Source organism: Psammomys obesus, unplaced genomic scaffold (assembly GCF_907164565.1).
Source record: "Psammomys obesus unplaced genomic scaffold, mPsaObe1.curated_primary_1811, whole genome shotgun sequence".
Taxonomy (NCBI): Eukaryota; Metazoa; Chordata; class Mammalia; order Rodentia; family Muridae; genus Psammomys; species Psammomys obesus.
This window is the reverse complement of record NW_026591086.1, coordinates 13,748,553-13,759,530: the sequence shown is the minus strand read 5'-3', so window position 1 is coordinate 13,759,530 and position 10,978 is coordinate 13,748,553. Positions and strand designations below refer to the sequence as shown.

General features: G+C 44.9%; 1 long non-coding RNA gene across 3 annotated transcripts; it reads left to right on the top strand.

Annotated features, from left to right (window-relative positions):
• Positions 1-556: 556 nt before the first annotated feature.
• LOC129678666 (uncharacterized) lies at positions 557-9,861 on the top strand. Of its 3 annotated transcripts, XR_008720429.1 has the most exons (5): positions 557-788; positions 3,012-3,249; positions 3,708-3,868; positions 7,685-8,446; positions 9,457-9,861. It is a non-coding gene; the product is annotated as an uncharacterized LOC129678666 (long non-coding RNA). The 3 variants fall into 3 exon arrangements; XR_008720427.1 differs by having other exon boundaries at positions 7,685-9,861; XR_008720428.1 differs by lacking the exons at positions 3,012-3,249; positions 3,708-3,868 and having other exon boundaries at positions 7,685-9,861.
• Positions 9,862-10,978: the final 1,117 nt, after the last annotated feature.

Here is a 10,978-nt window from a genome sequence, read left to right as displayed (position 1 = left end):
CTTTCAGTCCCCAATATATGTTATAGTATTATATATTATATATTATGTATAATTATATATTATGTAAAATTTATGTGTATATATATAAAACAATGAGACTCAAGGACAGACAGTCAGTAGCACAAGATGCTAAGTGGAAGAGAAAGGGCAGAAATCCAACTGCCTGCTCCAGAACCTGTTTGTTTGCCCTGTTGCAATAGTTAATGCTACAAAGCATAGCACTTACCCTGGGGAAAGGGACAACTTTATGAGGCACTCTGTGCATTGGTGACCTCATCTGACTCCTGTTTTTTTTTTTTTGTTCTGATACCACTTGCCTCCCACTGTTCAGCTGTCTCTTCCCGGCTCCTGCCTTCTTGGTAAAACTTGGCAGGCCTCTGGAATTGAATGTTTCTGCCGAGTCAAAAATATCTGTGTTAGGGACTCAGTTCACACAGATTGAGCCCTTTGCCCTGAATGTCCAGAAGGAAGGCCATGTCTCCAAAGGGTTTCTGGAGTTCAGCCAGCGTGACCTTTCAACAGGGAACAACCCTTTATGGAGGCAAGGGACAGGCTCGCCCACTGCTTTTCGACTGAAGCTGTCCAGTCACTTAAAAAAAAAAAGTAATAATTTTCCCACTCTCCACCCCTGCAACTGCTAAATCTCCAGATAGAAACAACCCCTCCAGGAACGCTACCCTCCAGGTTCTGAGAGCCCCTCCCTGGGTGCCCACTGCACGCATGCTCTCTTCCTTCAAGATGCTTGTTTACCATTTCAACTTCCCTACTGCTCACTCGTGGACATCCAGGTAAGGAAAGACTTTCGGACTCTCCGGCACTGCAAACTTCGAAGGTTACCCCATTTTATTTTTGTCAGTGTTTTGCGTGCATGTCTGCGCACAGCGTTCATGCCTGGTACCCCCTGAAGAGGGGGTTGTCGCCCCTGAAACTGGGTTACAGAGGACTGTGCAGCATCGTGTGGGGGGTTGGGAGCCAAACCCAGGTCTTCTTCAGGAACAGCCAGTACTTTTTACCACCGACCCATCTCTCCAGCCCCACGAGGCTACAAACTTTTAATAAGGGTTGAGTTTACAAGTGAATGGACATGGCCGGTTTAGGTCTTTTTGAGGAGTTTAAAAATAGTAAAGTTTCCATCTGGAGTACAGAGAGAGTCAGGCACCTTCCATCCCAGTTTCTAGAACCTTCTCACATCCCCTCAGGCCTCAGAGATGAATCTTTTCATAGCTGTTTGCAGCAACGATACCTGAAACACCTTGGGAAATAGATCTTTTTTTCTTTGAAGCAGGAAAACTGGAGAGGCAAAGGCTACTGGATTTGTGCCCATGCTTCAGGCTGGGAGCTGGTAGGTCATAGCAGGGAGCAAGGAATCCCATTCAATGCCATTTCTTTCAGGCAGGTATGTCTAAGGGTGTACGTGGTTGCTAAACCAGGACTCAGATAATTTCTCATGTTCTATAACGCATCCACTCGTGTGACCTTGAGTTCTTTCGAAAGTCTGGTGTAGAGGCAGCCCGAGCCAGCTCTGAGCTGCCACAGCACGGGGTGAGAAGGGAAATGCTGAAGAAGGAACTCTTATCTCATTATCCTCATTGCACAGGATAATGGGGTGTGCACGGAGCTGCCTGCCCTCATGCCCTGCTCAGCTTTCAGCCAAGTGTCTGCTCTCTGTGCCACTCCTGGGGCTAGGATGAGTCGGCAGCCACTGTAGCCATGAACATGGTATTCTCAGACTTGGGCTATTCTCTTTCGGGATCTTTCGTGATCAAGTCACCTCTGCATTGCACAGCTGTTTGGGATGGTGATGAAACTTCCTGCTCACAGCTCCAAGGTCCCCACAGGGTGCTGCCACCTTCATTTCCCCCCTCCTGTCAATCAGCTCTCCCTGTTTACACTTCAGCGGAGAATATACCCGGCAGTGAGGCAGCGTGGAGCTGGGGCCGGTGGCTGCACAGGCTGAAGGCTGAGGTCCTTGCTCTGGCTTGCATGTGGGATGTTTGTCATCTGCAGCCCATTTTCCTCACTTGAGCAATAAAAATAAGAATCCCTCGCCTTGCAGGCTGTTGTAGGGATGAAAGCTATGGTTCTCCACCCAAGCTGCACACCACAGTTCCCTGAGGAGCCTTATAAGGCCCATTCCTGGGCCCCACCCGGGAGTCAATTAATCCAGAGTCCTGGAAGAGTGAGTCTAGGAACCAGCATTTTACAGCTCCCCAGGTGACTTACTCCAAAGTGTACTCTTGTCACATGTCCGGAGGCAACCTATACAATCCAAAAGACACTCTGCTTTCAAACTCCAAAACCCCACAAATGACGTTATTCTTGTTGGGGTTATATTATCTTAACCTTCCTCTGAATAAGGGTCCGAGTGGGTCGAAACGCCCAAACTGCATATCTCAGCGCGTGCAGGTGATAACAGCTGCCTGACAGCTGCTCGGTGGAACCGCAGGGAGAGCGACCAGAAACAGCCATTACTGAGGATTCCATTTGCTTACATGTGTGTCTGTGCTCCCTCAGGTCCGTGGAGCATGGCCTCCGATGGGCACGTTTCATGCAATCTGGGTTGGTGCCAAGGAAAACATTTTCAGCTGAAGCTCAGTGCCTTCACTTCCAGTATTGTCGGTCTCATGGGAGGCAGCTGTCAACTTTTGCATCCCAAGTTACCTTTGCTCTGCAGTAAATAGATGAGTCAGAGCTGGTCCCAGCAGGTCAGCTAACAAACAGGCCTGAGCAATTGTGTCTGGCGACTTAGGCCATAGGGCAATGCCCCTGGTGCCGACGAGAGAGTCATAAAGTTGGGCAAATTACTCTTTATAGCTGTCTTAGTTTGCTTATTGTTTTGATGAGAGGGACTGGTTTAGGCTGTATACTGAGTTTAATTAAGGTGAAAGGTGAGCAAAGAGCCCTTCAGTATCCCAGGCAAAGAGTGATAATCAGAGCAATGGACAGCTCCTGAGCTCCACTTCAAATAATCGTGCCTTTCTTTCTCCCAACTGTGCTCTGAATGCTGACAGCGGGAGGAGCCACTTCCATGTATCATGATGTCGGAGGCCCCAATGCAGGACTATAAACATCTCTCAAATCTATGCACCTCTTGCCTCCAAACCCCCCAAAGAAGGACCAAAACCACTAGGAGACAACAGTTGAATGCCCAGCGGCCTCCACCTGCTACCAAGATCCATCCAAAGCAGCTGGAATGATCCTTCTAACAATCACATCAGGCCGTTTCACCGCCTGACTTAAAGCCCATTGGTAATTCTCCTCTCACCCTCCAACGTGGCCGCTAAGCCTGGGTTTGGCCTAGCTACTTCTGTCTTTCCAACTCTTCTGGCTGCCACACACGGGCAGGTGGGATGCCCCTCTCCCCTCAGCTCCAGGCTTCTGGGAATCATGCTCTCCACAAGCCTGAGGTGCCATCCTCCAGCATAGCTGCCTCTCAGAAGCCTTCAGTTCTCAGCTCTCACATTTCTCCCTTCAGGGAGTCTTCCCTTTCTCTACCTGCCAGCTCCCGACTCCTGAGCCCCACAGGCTGGGAGTCTCTGAATCTAACACTTCTCCATCTTCACTGCTTCTCCTTGTGACTCAGCAGGCTTTAAGCTCCATCGTGGAGGGACCTCACCCTTAGGCCATGAACCAGTATTTTATTTTATTTTTTTATTTTATTTTATTATTTAATTTAATTTATTTAATTTATTTTATTTTATTTTTAGACTAAGGTGGTAGATGCACTTGAAATGAACCCGGAAGTACTTATCAAAGCCAAGGGAAAAGCAGTGGCACTAGCCAAGGAGGAGAGACATATCAGGTTCCTCCTCGAGCCGAACAGCAGTGATCTGTAGAAAAGTCCACCACACGGTCAAGTCCCTAAAAGGTATGCCGTGTATCGTTGCATATTCTGTCACTGTGAAGTGCACATTTCACTGGCCATTCTTTTTTTATTTAAAGGCTAGTTTATTGACGAGCTGAGTAATTCAGAAGGAGCATAATAGTTGACAATTCTGGGGCACCTGCAGCATGTGCCAGCCAGCCATGACAATGCTGCAGGGCATATACTGTTATGGCCCTTAGTTTGTGGATAAGGGGACTTAATGGTTTAGGGAAATGAAGAAATTCCAATCTCAACAAGTACATGCTGAAGACCTCACAGTGCCCTCCTGAATGGTGAGGTTATTGCCAATGCCTCGGCCCAGCAGGGCGGGTCTTGATTTCTCACTTCCTCGAATTATTTCTACAGAGATTATTAAACTATCAGTGACAAGCTAATTGTGGTGGAGAGCGACTACATAGGTCTTTTCTCACGGATGGCGTGGTGTTCAGCCTAAAAGCTGAACACTTCCCTAAAATTCTGGCCCCGTGGCTTTCTACACAAAACTGCCTTGCCTCTGAACAGGTCTGTGATGGGGGTTGATATCAATTGTGCAGCTGCCATGTTTGCTTGGCAAGTGGATTCAAGATACCAACAGCACCTCCTGTTTCCACACCAGCCTCCTGGCCAAGGACAGTATTCCTCTAGCTATAGAATTATTCAGTCGCTAAACATGGCAACAATTCTATTGTGAAGGAGTTTTTACCAACCTTTTGACCTGAGACATAGATCATTCTGTTACAAGGGGTTTAAAAATGTAGCAGGCATTCCCTACCTTTGAAAACTGCATGATTTTAGGGTGTTTCAGGTACAACTTATGAATACTTACTGTTGCTGTGCCCATTTTACAGATGACAGGTGAAAAACCAAACCTATCAGGGTGGCTTATTTTTAAGTGTCAAAACTATCAAATGCTCCGTGGCAATAAGCTAATAGAGCTGAGCTATACACCTACTCAACTCAGGCAACTTGCCAGAAGCTTAATGGCTTCCTGCTAAACTACTGTGCTTAACTCTTCTTTACTTCCTGGTACCATTTTTTTTAAGCCAAACCATTGTCTCTGCTAGGCTTCTAATCATGACTGTTTTTTTATTTGTTTGTTTGTCATGTTTTTATGTTGTTTTTTTTTTGTATTTTTTTTTTTTGCTCATATCTCAAACATATAATCAACACTGATTAATTAGGCTATAGTTTTCTGCATCTTTCAATTTTCGTTTCACATATCCTAAAGTACACACACACTGAATTCAGACTCAGGAATTCTGGTGCATTCTGTCTTTTCCTTTTTAAAAGATCAAATTGTTCTCTCATGCAGTCACCATGAAGCATCTTTCACGGGGCCCTCAATCAATGAACTCATAAGCCTCTTTCGAAACTAGGGGACTTTCTGAAGAGCAGTGTCCCTGATGCATGCAGACTTAGGGGAAAGGTCCTATGGACAGCTAGTTAGGTGGTGTCTGTTGCTTCTCTTCATTGAAGCCATGTCTGCAACCTCTTTAGAAATATTTTATTTGGTCTTGGAAATTAACCACATGACACCTTGAGTCAGAACAATGCATCTCCTGTATCTCTTGGAGAAAAACAAACAAACAAACAAAAAAACAAAAACCAAAAACAATGCAGAATATCCTAAGATGGGATCTGTGGCCATGGTCGGGTAGGTCATTTGCAATGTCTCAAGCAGTGAGCCCTGGAAGCAGGAGACTTGGGCCTAATTTAGCCTCAGTCCTTGTTGTTCTTGTGACTCTGGCATACTAGCAGCTATTCCAGTTTTTGTTGTTGTTTGCTTGCTTTGTTTTTCTATCTTTCAAAATGAGCCCAACAATACTTGTTCCATCGAGATTCTTCTACAGGGAATCTACCGACACCACAGGAAAGCTGAGGTGAGGAGCACACTGGGGTAGAGGTGCTTACCCGAGGAGGGTTCTGGGCCTGACTTAAGAACACTCGGGAAAGGTCTAATCACCTTTAAGACTAGTTGTCGCCAAAGCCCATTGCTGGACCCCAGATGCCTGGATTTCCAGGCACTTAACAGAAAACAAGAAGCATCAAGTGAAGCATCAAGGCAATCAATATGGGGGAGGGGGCTGAAGGTGGTCAGAGACACACAAGCAGGCAGGAGTCTATACAGCTTGTCTTTTGTGCAGAAACTGTCTAACTCACTGCAGTAGCTGGATTAGACTCTAATGTTAGTTAAAGCAATTTTTCAAAGGCAAAGCTATTTAAAATCGAAAGGAATGAGGAGAAAGGCTCACAATTTGCTAACAGGACAGAACTATAAGCCATAGTGATGATAATGGAATCAAATCTGTCCCCCCAGGACAGTGACTGTTATGTGAACAAAGGGCAGAGAAAACACGGCCACAGTATTGTTGCTGAATAGCATTCCTGTAACCGAATCAAAAACATTATTTTCATGGGCCCTCTACCAAGGCAAAGGAATATTTTTGTTGCTCTAGGCTCAATTCTCTAGGGGTTTTTTTTATAAGAAGATTCTGTCGACAGGCATTTTTGTTTTCTGAAAATGAATGTCAAGGCACATGGAGAGAAGTGACGGTAACCTCCGGGGGCTGCATGAGTCTCAAACGCAATACTTGCAGAATCCTGCTCCTTCTCCCTTATGACTAGAGCTCTCCCCTATGTATCTCTAAAATGCTCAGAAACAAATATTTTATTTTATTTTTTGTTTTTTTCTGTAGTATCAGGTAGTGTCATGGTGGTGTCCCCATGTATCATGTGTACACACTGGCAAATGTGCGCACATATATACACGCAAAACACATATCCACAAACTAATGCAAAACAGTATGAACGAATCACACTTGCAGCTGATGAGGAGCTGTGCACACAAGGTGTCTTCATTCACCAAGTGCGATTTTGTCTCAAGAACTGGTCTCTGACTTGGACAGCAGTGGTGATGATCCAGGCCAATGACAAAAGTCCTCACACAGCACACCGAACTGCTGGAAGACAGTTCCACCGAAAGGGAGAAAGAAAGCATGAATTCAGAGTCTTCTAAAATTTAATCTCCGAGTTAGAACCCAAGCTGTGTTGCAGGATCTGAGTCTGAACCCTGCCGTTCCCTTGGGCCGCACCATTATTATTTATTATTATTATCACCGTTATTGATTTCACTCTGAACAACATTGATCAGGCTTTCTTCAGAAACAGACTTCAGGAGGTTTTTCTGTTGCAGCTGCCTGTCTTAAATTAGCCGAGGAGGAAGGTGTTGGTAGGAAAATGGTGTAGCAATGCAGAAAGGGAGAGTTTTAATAGACAGAGGCAAAAAGAGACTGAGTTTAAGGCTGGCAGGAGGTACATAGTGAGTTTCAGACCAGACCGGCCCATGCATTTCTCAAAAACAAAATGCAATACTATAAGGTTAGTAGAAATTATTTCATTCATAAAAAAGTAAAGTCTAGCCTGGAAAGTAGGTACCACAAGCAATTATTTGATAGCCTAACCAAAGAACGGCACACACACAGTAGCTTGCGTTTTTCTAAGATTAGCCCACAGTCACCACCGTTAACTGGGAAGCAGAAGGATCAACCACCTTCAAAAGAAACCTACGACACTGCATTTCCCTCAAAGACGGCCAATCCTTGTCCTCTGGCTCCATGGCATTAGATTTTGACTGGATGGATTTTGCTGCCACATCGTTAAAGCTGTTACTCACCCCGCCCCCGCCCCCGCCCCCACCCCACTTCAGACCTCTACACTGCCTCAGAAAACCAAATGATCAAGTTACCAGGCCAGAAAAAAAAAATGGTCTATTTTAAAAATAAGAACAGCTTCAAATGAACTAATTCCCTTGCTTTTCAGAAAGTGATGAGAAACAGCTTGCCATCGCCTGGAAGCATACGAGCTCAGAAATGGAATGTGGCTGTCGCTCAGGCCAGTGGCTTCCAGACATTCTCCAGACACTTGACAGTGGCAGAATTCTGTGCCAGGAGCTCCAGCCAGCCCTCCCATCCCTGGCCCCCAGCCCCATTCCTACCCACATTCTCACCTCTACACCCACCTGAACCCTATTCCTGCCCCACTCTTGTCTCCACTACTTTCTTCTCCCTATCCCCACACCCACTCCATCCCCACCCTCACCCCAACACCCACCCCCCACCTCCAGCCCCCACTCCTTGCACTGGAGGGTTGCATTTGCCTGCTTCCAAATGGACCCAACTTAAAGACAAATGGCCCAGCATGTTTGAGTGACTTTGCTCCTAGGCCCACAGACCTTAGGGATCATCTAGCAGTAACGTTTTTCACGCTCCTGCTCTTCCTACTGCTCCCTCAGATGTGCTGTCCATTCTAAATGGAGCCATTTCCTGTTCATCAGCGCGTGCACCTTGATTTGTGCACACCTGCCCCGCTTCCGCTGAGCTCATTGCTCCTCATCGTTTTCCATAACCGCATCCATGTGTAGCAGTCTAGGAGGTGGGTGTGGATAAAAGCCAGAGGCTGCTAGTTCTGAGGCTCCATGCTTGGTCCAGGCCTCCTGAGGGGTGAGAGGAAACTTACCTATAAGACATTCCTGGAACAATCTTGGGCTAGAACCCCTTAGGCTCCACATTTCTCCAGAGGAAGGTAAGAAGGAAAGACTTTGGGTCTGATTACCTTCTAACAAAACTCCATCTTTCTTCTGCTTTCTAACACTGCTTGGGATCCAGATATGAGGTTTACTTATTTTTATTTTCTGTGTGAGTGTGTGTGTGTCTGGTTCCGTTGGAGGCCAGAAGGGGGGGCTATACCCCTCAGAACTGGAGCTGCAGGTGATTGTGAGCCACCACGTGCACGCTGAGAACCTGTCCTGTGCACGAGCAACAAGCACTCTTTATCCTAGAATCAAACCACACATTCTCTGGGGTTAAGGATTTTGTACCTTGAATGAGGCTGTGTGTTCAACAAGATCCTGTGATAGTAAGATTATTTTCACTGTACAAAATTTTTTTAGCATCTCTTCAGCCAAGTCCCCATCCCAAAAGGTTGTCATGGAAGTGAGACTGATTAAATTATGTATTTCATTAATATTGTCGGAGGAAAACCAAATAGCTGTGATCAAAGTGTGGGCAGTGTCTGTGGAAAAAGTATATTTTCCTTTCTCTAGACAATAAACAGGATTCACCAAACAGAGAAAAAAAAAAAAAGTGCTACCCAGGTGGGCAGTGCCACTGAGGTGGGAAGTCTCAAGGCTCACCAAAGAAAGAATAGGTCTGCCCTGTGGTTTGCCAGAGAATCTTGGCCATGAAAGTTGGGGCTTACTAGAGACCCAGGGCAGCCTAGACTACAGAAGCTTTCGAGTCTTATAGTAGCGAAGCTGGACTCTATTCTATGTTCATTCCTAAAACAAGTCATTAGACTCCTACCAGGTGCTAGGCAGCAGTCATCACTGGGGATATAATTTTACGATTGCAATGGGGATGGGGAAGGGATTTAAAGTGTCCCAAGTGCTACTACAGATGTGTTAGAAATAGATAAGAAGCGGGCAGGTGCAATAAACTCTGTAGAGACTAGGAGAAACTTCAAGAAGGGGACTGAAGTGCTAAGAAATTAGGACTTTGGGGCCAGAGATGTGATTAGAGGTATATTTTCTGCAGATTTGACCCCTCACACTATCATGTGCTTCGGTTTGGAGGAATGGAGCAATAGGAGACAAGAGATCCACTTAAGAAGCCATTGCAAGGTCCGGGAGAGAGAAGATGAGAGTTAGGAAAGAAAGATTGAAGTGAAAGACATGGGTGGACTTGGCTGTTCCATGTGCGAGGAGGGTAATGAATACAGTGCATAATAACTACCCACAGCTACGGCTAATTCACACAATTAGCTGAGGATGCCAAACACAGGTCAATGTCTCTGCCAGTATACTGAAGTATTCCAAAATACTGATGTATTCCAGATGTTGGGACTGTTACAACTTCTTTTGTCTCTGTATTAATGAGCTGTCATATTATCCACTCAATCTTAAAGAAATAAATCCTCTAAGTATGGCCCTTTGAAGCACATCTCTTGTATTTTAACCAAGATCCGTCACCAATTCCCTAACCACACTCTTTGTTTCCAAAGCAACTAAATCTTTCCAGAGAAGATTAATGGGAGATAGGGTAGTAACTGTCAAATATTTGAAGATTTAATCCCAAGGTTTAGCTACAATTCCTTGTGTGAATGGAAGAACAAGCTTTTCTGCCTCTGACTCCCCAAGAGGGTTGTTACATAATTATCATAAAGCCAGTAAATCTTTCAATGTTTTATAGACCCTACCTCCATGTGCATTACAGCCCAGAGGTGAATTTAGCCCAGAGAAAGATGCTCTCCAGGAATTAACCTGAAGAGCAATGCTCAACATGGAACTGGAGGAAACCCAGAGAAGCAGCTAAGGCTGAGTGCACTCAGGGAAGCCTTTAGGCTCTGAGAATGTGAGACAAAGATGTTTCCTGAGGATACAGTAGGAAAAGGAAGCACATGGCTCATAGCTGGATTGGCCAATATAGTCTGTGCCTCAAATCGTAGAATTTGTAATAGCAGTTATTCAATAGCTGCTAATGGAGCTGAATTTCAAGAGACCATATTTTAGATGGATATAAAGGAAAATTTTTATAACATCAAGTGCTGTCTAATTCTAATGATGAGAGAAACCAAAATATTTCAGGGTATTTTTTCCTCCTCCCTCCCCTTCATCTTCTCCTTCATCATCATCATCATCATCATCATCATCATCATCATCATCATCATCATATAAGATCATAATCAAGATGACCAGTTCACAATGGAGACTGTTACAAAGGATGCATAATTCTAGATGCCAAGGAAATGATAGCTTCCGGTTACAATATTTTTCACTTGGCATTTTCTGACTTTACAATGGTGTAAAAGCAATACACATTCAATAGAAACCATTCCTGAATTTTTGAATCTGATCTTTTCCTCCACCGTGAGGTGTACCACTCAAACCACTCTCCTTAGTAACACAATAGCAGCATCTGATTAATTCTTATTAGGTTATAACTCTACTGTAAGTTGAAAAGATCTATATGAGAGAGGGGGAGACAAAGGAAGAGAGAGAGAGAGAGTGAATGAGTAAGAAACCAGAAAACAAGAATAGAAACTAGAGTAAAAACAAAA